Here is an 11,926-nt window from a genome sequence, read left to right as displayed (position 1 = left end):
TCGAATCATGTGATGACATTCCATCTATGGTGTTCATCGAACACCCTGAATGATGATTCGATAAGACTTCGCCTCTTTCAGAGGATGTTAACGGGTCCAGCGGCAAAATGGTACATTGAATTGCCTAGAGATTCGTTCGACAACTTCAGTACCTTAGCCACAACCTTTTTAACCCATTTTCAATTACCGATAAGGTATGAAACGGGAACAGAACTCCTTACCAACTTCAAACAGACGACTGCCACCCACATATCTGATCATATACATGAGTGGCGTCGTCGTCGTAGGATGGTGAAAACATATGTTCCCGATCAGCTGTTAGCTGAATGGTTTATAAAGTCGTTACTTCCTGCTATAACGGAAGATGTGGCCAAGGGGGGAGTCGTAACAGAGGAGCAAGTTATCGCTCGTGCACAGTATTTGGACTTAGTTTATACTCAGTCCGGCACGCTCTACGACAAAATACCTGACGCTCCTATACCGGAATTTTCAATCCCTCCTCCTCCTAAATCAAACAATAACTCTCACGCCATCGATGGCGTGATTGGCAAGCACAAAATTTATAGTCAAAATGCAAATGAAGAACTTCTTGCCTCAGAAGTAAATGCCATGTCGACCGACAAGGGCAAACAACTGAAGCAACCAGGGGGCAAGAAGAAAAAGAAAGGGAGAAAAAGGAAACCCCCAGCAGGGTGTCATATATGCAATGAGGATCATTGGACGAAAGATTGTCCACATATAGCTGAAGTTAAGAAACTCTTTAAGAGTTCAAAAACCCCAGCAGTATTGACTGATCCGTTTCCTAATCCAGGTCAAAATTCGATTGCTAATCAAAATGCTTCCCGATCCCAAGTGCTTATCTTGTCTACCTCAAAGCAGCAAAATAATGCTTTGACGAGGAATAAGGATTACAGGAATCCAAAGCTGTCGAACAACAAGGCTAACGAACAACCTAGTAGTTCGACAACAACTTTGACCGAAGTTGTGCCACCCATCGTCCCTGAGCCAATAATAAAGTCGCAAAAGGGAGCAGTACACAAATCGACATTTAATCCTTATGCGAAAATAGCACAGATAGAGGACCTGGCCCAATCGCCGTCCGTTATGTCGACACTTGAGGTACCGCAAAATTGCTTCTCCCAAGAACAAGCTTTATTATCAGCAATAGGTGGAATTGACCCAATGGATTCCAATCTTGTCGCCTTTGATCATAAAGGATATGACCCTCAGTTACCAGCTCAACTAGCTTTCCTTATTCAAGTGAAAGCCCTCAACAAAACTGTTCATCGAACAATTATTGATGAGGGGGCATCTACATGTCTTATGTCGATGAGTTGCTGGAAAGATTTAGGCTCACCACCCCTGTCGAAATCGTCAACGACGTTAAAAGCATTTGATGGACGATCATACACTCCATACGGGATTTTAAGTAACTTGCAAGTTGAACTGGGGGGAAAAACAGTGGGAATTGATGTTGAAGTAATTGATGGAAACCTCGATTACAACATCCTACTTGGAAGACCATGGATCTATGCCATGGCCGCAGTTGTGTCAACCTACTTCAGAAAGATTGCATTTCCCTTCCAAGGAGGAATTACAATCGTCGACCAACAAACTTTTCTCCACAACAGTTCACAAGTTACGGGAAGCATTCCAATGATCCATGGAAGGAATCATTTGCTCCAAAATATCGGAGTAGGTCTCCTAAAAGACCCTGCCTTAATGGGTACTTTTTCCCTACCGCCCCCAAGTAATCTGGTGGAAGTGGCCACAGTGGAATATGAAACCTTCTATGTCTGATGGATTTGGACTCTGAGGACGGTTCTAATCTTGTGTCAACCTCATTAAAAAATGAAACAAATCCCCGAGGAAAACCTTCATTCCAACCACCGAGTTGAATGCAATGAAGCTTGGGGGGCGTGCACCTCGATTTGCATTATTATGCTGGGGGCATGCAAACTTATCTCCGAGCAGTTTTAGCACATAGTTCATGCTCGTTAAAAAATAAACATAAGATTGAGCATTCAAGCTCATTAAAAAATGAACATACCCCGGTAAATAATCTCTGTGATCGTAAATTTATTAGCCATAAAAAGCCTTGGTCGTGTTTGCACCTGCCACCTCCATTCCATTTGGCCAATCATTCACCTCCATATGATTGTTTACCTATTTTGAGGAACAGCTGCGAAAAGTGATTTCACTTAGCCATCCTTGTGACACTACCGTGATTGGAAAATTCCAACCTGTACCTGGAATCTGCTGCTATCCCTGTTTATCACTCGTTCCTCAAAAGACGAGTCTTCTTTGAGCTCTTTTCATCTGACTCGTAAAATATGAAAAGTTTGCCGAGTTTTGGCCTTCCAGCTCGTTAAAGTGACCGGAAGAGCTATCCGTCCTCTAGATTTTAATCTTTTTGGACCTGAGGGATTATTACAGAAAAAGGTCGAGCGCTTGTTTTATTCGGCTCGTTAAAGTTATCGAAAACTCATCCCTTCTGTATTGTTTTATACTTTTTCGGACTTAAGGGATTAGATGATGAAAAAGTAATTTTGGAGTTAACTTTCTGTACCTTTTCAGACTCTCTAAAAATGAAAAGGACCGAGTTTTCCTTGTCGTTAGACTCGTTAAAATGATTAAATAGCGACAAACTTGTCTTTAGACGAGAACGAGTTTCCCTATCGCTAGGCTCCTTAAAACATAGCGATGGGCTTGCCCGAAGGGCAGGTTATAGAACAAGCATATGTTATCCTCCTCAAGCTTGACAAAAATAAAGAGGTACTGGTCAGAAATGACTGGGGAAAAATTGGTAGAACCTCAAAGCTTTAATGGTAGCAAGTCGCTCTTGAACATGACACTTTTCCTCCGTATCACATCGGGTTGGGTTGTTTCATTCACCGGTCTCATCACCATGGTCTTCGCCAAACCATCCACATTTGGGGTAATGCTACCGATCCATCGCATCAGTGTCGTTATATGTTCAAGAGATGTTGTTCAGAAAGAGTCAACCGTGTCCCATCCACTGCCATACATTATCCTTCATCCACCCATGATCGCCACCCTGAATCATATTTCATAGATTGTTTTCGCCTCCACTAAAATCATTAGCTCCGTTCCGTGTCACTGATGTGGGATTCATTAAGGCCCTCCTTTGACGGATCGCTTCTTGTCGACTTCAGCTCATTATCCAAGAAGTTGATCTAGGAACACCCCCCCCAGTACTTTGAAGCTTGCATGCCTCAATGGCAAGTTTCTCACTTCCGGCGACAGGTATACATCAATGACCTTCAACCAGAAGATTTTGCGTGGTGTTCGACGCCAAGTCCTTTATTCACACCACGTGAATTGTACTGCAGTACCTTGAGGGTCATTGTCATTATTGGTGATTCCTCTCGCGCTTGTTAATGGTTTACATTATTGACCGGTAATCAAGCGATGTCTTTCCATGTTCGACTTCAGCGCAATTCTCACATGGATCGACTTGTACTTAGAGTGAAGATCGAACAAGTTTGAAGACCCCGGATCTATTTTCATCCATCCGGGCTGCGATATATATTCAGGAAATATAAAGACATTTTGCTATGTACATCATTGCAGCAGATGATCATCCTACTCAAAGGATGATAATTTCAGCAGAGAATTATCAGTCTACCATCAGATGATCATCTGTTCTATGTACCAAAATGAATTTATAAAGCTAAGCATGGGAATGCCCGCCTCAGCTAGATCATGAAAGCAGAATGAAAAATAATGTATTGTATTGTATTTTATTACAGGGCACCTCTCAGCGATTGAATGAACTTCGGATCCTCCTGATAAAGCATTTCACCCGATAAACGACCTCATACTTTAGGGGGCAACTGTTATATACATTTTTGTGCCTAACAGCATGAAGCATGAAATGTCAATAATCTAAGGGATCCAAAGTCCCTAAACATGTTGTTCCTACCCCTAGAGGAACAAGGTCAGCAAACCACAGCACTGAAAATCAGTTCTCCACCTGAAAACACTCAAAAACAAGCTGTTTCTGGATCATGTCAACTGCTCCACTGAGCATCTGCGCTGAATGTCAACTGCTCCACTCTGTACCTGCGCTGAATGTCAAATCTAATGAAGGCTACCTGCGCTGGGCGAGATTGGCCAAGTGGCATAGTCATTCTGCAAGGTGTCAATTGCCCAGGAAGCTTCCAAACTGACACTTGGGTCAAGGAATTCGCCTTGTGATGAGTAAGAGGGTCTTGATCTCCAAGTGGAAGCAAGAATCTCCAAGTGGACTCAAGAACTGAATTTTAACTAAAGTGGGAGAGGACACTAGTCAGCTTCATGCCAACCTCAAGCTGACTCATCCTTTCTCCAAATCTCCTATATATAGAGCTCTCTCATGAGGTCTAAGGAGGCTGGAATTTTGTGCAAGTAAGGAAATGTTGTTGGTTTGTGTATAGAACTGTTGGGTGATTGCTTTGAAGGAGGTGAAGAGGAGATTTCTTTCTGCTGGGAGGTGTTGCTGGATTGGGCCTATTATGGTTGTAACTCTCTCAGAACTTTGCTTCTTCCATTAATAAAGCATTTGAGGTTCTTCTATATGCATGTGTCTCTATGGTGAATTGATGCTTGTATATTTGATTTATGCTAATCCCTGAATCGATTATGGATGTATGCTTCTTGTAGTTTCCTCTTCTTGTGCTTTTACAGGATCTTTGTGTAGCTGGGCCGGTGAAAGAGCAAGGAACTAGGAGCAAGTAGCAAAGAGGGAAGATTGGATCGACCATTAGCGGAAGATAACGGTTAGTGGATCCTCTTTCTTTTCTCTCTCTCATCTCATAAAAAAGTAATCTTGAATAGCTTTGCATTCAGTTGTTGCTGAGGTACTATCACCCTTAGAGTGGGATAGGGTCATTCCGTATTGGATACTTTTCCCAACAACACAGCGGTCCCCCGGTGGCGGCTCGGGGGCAGCGCCCCCGAAGCTAAAAACAAATGTAAAATTGCCTTGTAAAAGTATAATAATTTCTAGTCAATCTAGGCCGTTCATTAGGCGGATGATCTGACAGTAGAACTTATGTTTAGTTCAGGGTTTTTTGCCCTAGAAGGCAACCCCTCTCTTTGTATGAGGGTATTGTATTTGAGGCTGTGAAATAGATGTGTATTCAGTGAGCGAGAAACAGAGAGGTGAGACTGTGAGAGAAAACAAAGGATATTACAGCGGATTTGCTGTAGGTTGTGTCTCTTCATTTTGCTGGATAATAGAAAGGAAGGACTAGCTGTTTGGGGTGGACGTAGCCCAAACTAGGTGAACCACGTATATCTGTGTCTCTCTTGTTTTGTGCGTTTTCTGTGTTTATATTTCTGCAATATTTTATGTGTTCCATTGCTCCGTAATATATAATTTTCTAACAACTGGTATCAGAGCCGAAGGTCTATTTGGCTGATAAACTCGCAGGAAAGAAGGGTTCCTGGTTCGAGTGGGAGCAATGGCGGAAGATGGTAATTTTAGGGTCGAGAAATTTAACGGCCAAAACTTCTCGCTGTGCAAGATGCAGATGGAAGATTATCTGTATCAGAAATATCTATACTTACCATTGGGCAGAAAAACAAAGATGCCGACGGGTATGAAAGACGAAGAATGGAACCTTCTCGATAGAAAGGCACTCAGAACAATACGGTTGTGCCTTGCTACGTCAGTCGCCTTCAACATTTCGAAGGAAACTACGACAGAGGGTTTGATGCAGACGTTGTCGAAACTATATGAAAAACCCTCGGCCTCAAACAAGGTATTTCTTATGAAACGGTTATTTAATATGAATATGTCGGAAGGTGGATCTGTTGCAAACCATTTAAATGATTTTAATACAGTTACAAGTCAGTTAAGTTCTGTAGGGGTAAACTTTGATGATGAAGTTAGAGCTCTGTTATTCTTGTGCTCATTACCAGAAAGTTGGAATGGTTTGGTAATGGCCATTAGTAACTTCGTTTCTGGATCTAGTACTTTAATTTTTGATGATGTTGTCGGTGCTATCCTTAGCGAGGAAATGCGACGGAAAAGCTCTAGTGAGACAGCGGGAAATGATTTGAGTGCAGAGTCTAGAGGAAGAAAAATGGAAAGAGGAAAGAGCTCATGATATCGTAGTAAATCAAGGAAAGGCAGATCCAAGTCCAGATTGGGGATAGTGTGTTGGAAATGTGGAAAGAAAGGACACCTAAAGAAAGACTGTAGATCTCGGAAGGGAAAAGAAGGAGATGCACAACAAGAAAACAATCATGAAGCAAATGTGACAGATGAGGTGTTACAAGATGCTTTGATTCTTTCTTTCAAAAATATCACTGATTCCTGGGTGGTAGATTCAGGGGCTTCATTCCATGCCACACCTGATAAGAAATACTTTCATGACTATGTTCAAGGATATTTTGGACAAGTTCGTCTGGGTGATGATAAACCCTGTAAAATCGTTGGAATGGGTAAGGTTCTTGTAAAATAGCAGAATGGAAACCAATGGCTATTAAAGGAGGTAAGGCATGTTCCAGATCTAAAGAAAAATCTGATTTCAACAGGGCAGTTAGGCGGTGAAGGTTGTGTGACAACTTTCACAGATAAAGCTTGGAAGGTCACCAAAGGAGCCCTGGTAATAGCAAAAGGCGAAAGGGTTGGTACATTGTATTTATGCAATGGTATTTCTAACTCTGTTAATGATTTAACTTCCAAAGGAGCAGATGCAGCATTATGGCATCATAGGCTCGGACACATGAGTGAAAAGGGGATGAAGATTCTTCACTCAAGGAATTTGTTGCCGGGTTTGAAGAATGTTGATTTGGACTTCTGTGAGAATTGCATTTATGGAAAACAGAAGAGAGTCAGATTTCTCAGAGTTGGGAAAGAAAAGAAGAGCGAAAAATTAGAGCTTGTTCATACAGATGTATGGGGACCTGCTCAGGTATCATCTCTCGGTGGCTCTCGTTATTATGTTACTTTTATTGATGATGCAACTAGAAAAACTTGGATTTATTGTATTAAGAATAAATCTGATGTATTTGATACTTTCAAGAAATTGGAAAGCTTTGGTTGAGATTGAGACAGGAAAGAAATTGAAGTGTCTTAGATCAGACAATGGTGGTGAATATTGCAGCAAAGAGTTTGATAGGTATTGTTCAGAGCATGGAATTCACAAAGAGAAGACAGTTCTAAGAACACCACAAGAAAATGGTGTGTCAGAAAGGATGAACAGAACAATCATGGAGCGTGCAAGGTGCATGAGATTGCATGCAGGATTGCCTTTACAGTTTTGGGCAGATGCTGTAGATACTGTTGTTTATCTAATAAACAAAGGGCCTTCAAGTTCCTTGGATGGTGGTGTTCCAAAGGAAGCATGGACAGGTAAAAAGGTAAACTACTCTATTTTAAATCCTTTTGGTTGTGAGGCTTTTGTCCATATTGATAAAGAAAATAGAACAAAGCTTGAGGCAAAGTCAAAGAAATGTACCTTTATTGGATATGGTGTTAATGATTTTGGTTATCGCTTATATTATTATGAAAATCACAAAATCATTAGGAGCAGAGATGTAATATTCAATGAAAAGGTCTTGTATAAGAATCAGTTGCAGGAAAAGAAACATGAAAAGGAAAACAAGGAATACACAGTTCTTGATGAAATTACTGAAAAAGGAAAGGTGCCTGAAAATAATAATAATCAACAACCACAACAACAACAGGCACCCCAAACACCTGAAGGTGGTGTTAGAAGATCTACTAGGATAAGTAGACCCCGTGAACGATACTCTCCTTCATTATATTATTTATTGTTGACTGATTCCGGTGAACCCGAATGTTATGAAGAAGCAATGCAGGTTGAAAGCAGGAAGAAGTGGGAGGTAGCCATGGAAGAAGAGATGGACTCATTAATGCATAACCAGACTTGGGATTTAGTCAGGTTGCCTGTAGGAAAAACTACATTGAAGAATAAATGGGTTTACAGGCTGAAGGAAGAAGATGGAGGAAAATAGAGATATAAAGCTAGACTTGTGGTGAAGGGGTTTGCACAGAAGAAAGGTATTGATTTTGATGAAATATTTTCTCCTGTTGTTAAAATGACTTCAATCAGAACCATTTTAAGTCTTGTAGTAGCTGAAGATTTGCATCTTGAGCAGTTAGATGTAAAGACAACCTTTCTCCATGGGGATTTGGAGGAAGAGATATATATGCAGCAGCCACAAGGATATGAGGTGAAAGGGAAGGAGAAAATAGTGTGCAGGTTGAAGAAGAGCTTGTATGGCTTAAAACAGGCTCCAAGGCAGTGTTATCTAAAATTTGACAAGTTTATGTCTGAACAAGGTTATACTAGATGTCACTATGATCATTGTGTTTATCTGAAAAAGAAAAATGATGGTAGCTATATTATATTGTTATTGTATGTGGATGACATGCTTGTTGTAGGATCTAACATGCATGAAATAAATGTACTCAAAAGAAAATTGGCAAATTCATTTGCAATGAAGGATTTGGGAGCTTCAAAAAAAATCCTTGGTATGAGAATCACTAGAGATAGGAAAAATTGCAAATTAACATTGTCTCAGAATGAGTACATACAAAAGGTGTTGAAAAGATTTAATATGCACAATGCAAAACCAGTTAGTACACCTTTTTCTAGCCATTTCAAACTTAGTAAGGAAATGTGCCCAAAGACCCAAGAAGACATGGATTATATGTCTAAAGTTCCATATGCATCAACAGTTGGAAGCTTAATGTATGCAATGGTCTGCACAAGGCCTGATATTGCACATGCAGTGGGAGTTGTAAGCAGGTACATGAACAATCCAGGAAAGGAACATTGGATGGAAGTGAAATGGATTCTCAGATATTTGAAAGGTACCACAAATCAAGCATTATGCTTTGGTGGTGCAAACATTTCTCTACAGGGATATGTTGATGCAGATATGGCAGGTGACAGGGATAACAGGAGGAGCACTACAGGATATGTATTTACTATTGGTGGAATAGCTGTCAGTTGGATTTCAAAAATCCAAAGTGTTGTTTCACTTTCAACAACAGAAGCAGAGTATGTTGCTGCTACAGAGGCTAGTAAAGAAATGATTTGGTTACAAAGGTTTATGGGTGAATTGGGTAAGGAGCATGATATGGGCACGTTATATAGTGATAGCCAAAGTGCCATTCATCTTGCAAAGAACTCAACATTTCATTCTAGGACTAAACACATACAGCTCAAGTACCATTTCATACGATTAGTGTTGGAAGATGGAGAGTTGAAGCTGGAAAAGATACAGACTGGCCAGAATCCTGCAGATATGCTAACAAAAGTTGTAACCAGGGAGAAACTGAGAATATGCTCAGTTTCAATTGGTCTTCAAGGATGACGATGAATATGAGAAACAACCAGGTCCAAAGAGGAGTCATTGTCCAGCAAATGAAGCAGTGGTGGAGTTTCTACAATCATTCTCCAAGTGGAAGATTATTGTCTGTGGAGCATGATTGTTCAGAGGTCTTTGTTTCAGACAGATGTATACCCTAGGAAGTTTGTACACCCCTCCACACGGGGGGGTGCGGGGGTTAGCGGTCCCCTGGCGGGGGCTCGGGGGTAGTGCCCCCGAAGCTAAAAACAAATGTAAAATTGCCTTGTAAAAGTATAGTAATTTCTAGTCAATTTAGGCCGTTCAATAGGCGGATGATCTTACGGTAGAACTTATGTTTAGTTCAGGGTTTTTTGCCCTAGAAGGCAACCCCTCTCTTTGTATGAGGGTATTGTATTTGAGGCTGTGAAATAGATGTGTATTCGGTGAGCGAGAAACAGAGAGGTGAGACTGTGAGAGAAAACAGAGGATATTACAACGGATTTGTTGTAGGTTGTGTCTCTTCATTTTGCTGGATAATAGAAAGGAAGGACTGACTGTTCGGGGTGGACGTAGCCCAAACTGGGTGAACCACGTATATCTGTGTCTCTCTTGTTTTGTGCGTTTTCTGTGTTTCTGCAATATTTTATGTGTTCCATTGCTCCATAATATATAATTTTCTAACAGTGTTGTTGATCACATGCAAGGAATTCAACAACATGCATTCCATTGTGTGCATGCATGCAATCCAACCCATTCAACACACTCACCAAGGTGAAGACAAGAAGCAAGTCCAACTAGAGCTGAACATGTACTTTGGCAAGTTGATGTGCATGACCACCAGCACACACTTGAAGATCAACATGGACACTATGCATCAGTGTGTTGCCAGTTCAGCCATACCTAAGAAGACCAAGTGCATGTTAGCAGATGAGTTGGATGAAGGAGCCGAACCAATGCACAGTTGCCATGGAGACAAGAGTTCGCTTTTGCAAGATGTCACCATGAGGTGCATGCACACCATCATGGACGACCAAGCTTAGTGTCATCGCACCACCTTCATCATCCCAAGCATGTCAAAGAGTTGGTCACATCACAGTGGACTGAGTGTCAATGATGTATTACATGGCTTGCTCAAGCCATGTTGTCTCACATGAGTACATGTGCATTGTAATGTTGAGTCATGTCAAGTGTAAGTCAAGTGTCAATAGTTGGATGTAACAGTCATAGAGTAGGTGATGAGGGTAGATGAACTGTCACAAAGGGGAATGTCAAGGGTCACCCCACCTTTTGCTATAAATAGTCCCTCATAACTCATTGTATAGGCTTTTGGTCAGCTAAGCTTCTGATAAGACTATCTTGGAAAGATATTGGATAGTATTGTAACGTGCCTTGGATTCTCCACTACACGGAGCTAGTTCATCTCTTTGGAGGAGCAGGGGGATGTGGCTGTAACATTCCACTATTGGGGTGAGCCGGTTTACATGGATGTATTGTATGATTGGAACTTACACTTCTTTATATAATAAGAGCCAACATGTTTTCACACATGTATTATGTCTATTGTAAGACTGATCTTTAACACTTGTAATGCATGTTGCTTTAACCTATGTTCTACTTCTGAACTATTTCATTTGTTGTAATACATAATCTATTAATGGAAATGTGTTGTATATGTTGTTAATGTTGTCCCATCCGTGTCGACTGCTTTGCTAGACATTAGACAAACCTTTCATATGAATCTTGTTTTAACAATCATTGCACTCATTCAAACTTATTTGTGAGTTTTGTATGTGTTATCTTACCTTGTATGTTGTGATTGTCACATCCATGTGGACTGCTCTGTCAGAAGCTATGCATGTCTTGTGTGTTGTGTGTTCCTAGCCAAGTTGGGACTCATCCCTTTCAACCTATAACTCACCTTCACCCTCATCTCAACCCACCTGTGTTAGAACCTCTCATTCACCTTCCTTGACTCAATGCAGCCGTCACACCCTTGCTACTGATAGAGTTATCTTACTTGCCTCTGTGTGACATTGCGGTCAAGGAATTACCATACAACCCACTATTGGGACTCCTACACCAAATGGTCTAAGGTCTGATTGGGACTTCTTACTGGGGAGATCCCCTTACATGTTGGTGGGTCTAGCACCTTCAAAAGTCAAGAAGGAATTTTTTTGGGATGACTTTGAATCTAATATCTAGAAGTTTGTTGCAGAATGTTTGGTCCTAAAATAGATTATTACAAAAATAATTGAGGAGGTTTAAACGACCATCCTCAGATCATGTGAAAATTAAAATAAAATAAAAATAAACTAAGTGACTAACTCCTTTTCATTTGATCTTTGAGATCGCAAATATCTGTCATAGGCTTGAGTTGCGTCGGTTGACCTATCACAGATTTTCATTGCCCAACAAATATAGAGTATGTTAGCACTGGCGCCATTTTTTGTGTGGAGGTTGTTAAGCATCTCAAGGTCATCCACTTCTTGTATGGTTTTACTAAGAACTGTCAGTACGCTTCCCAGTTTAGCTTGCTCATCTGTCTGATTGCCTCCTCCTTTTCCTTCGCATCCTGCCTCCATTGCTGCTG

This window comes from Pinus tabuliformis, chromosome J (genome assembly GCF_031772625.1).
Source record: "Pinus tabuliformis cultivar Carrire ecotype Pingquan chromosome J, CPIR1, whole genome shotgun sequence".
Taxonomy (NCBI): Eukaryota; Viridiplantae; Streptophyta; class Pinopsida; order Pinales; family Pinaceae; genus Pinus; species Pinus tabuliformis.
Note: the sequence above shows the minus strand (reverse complement) of the source record.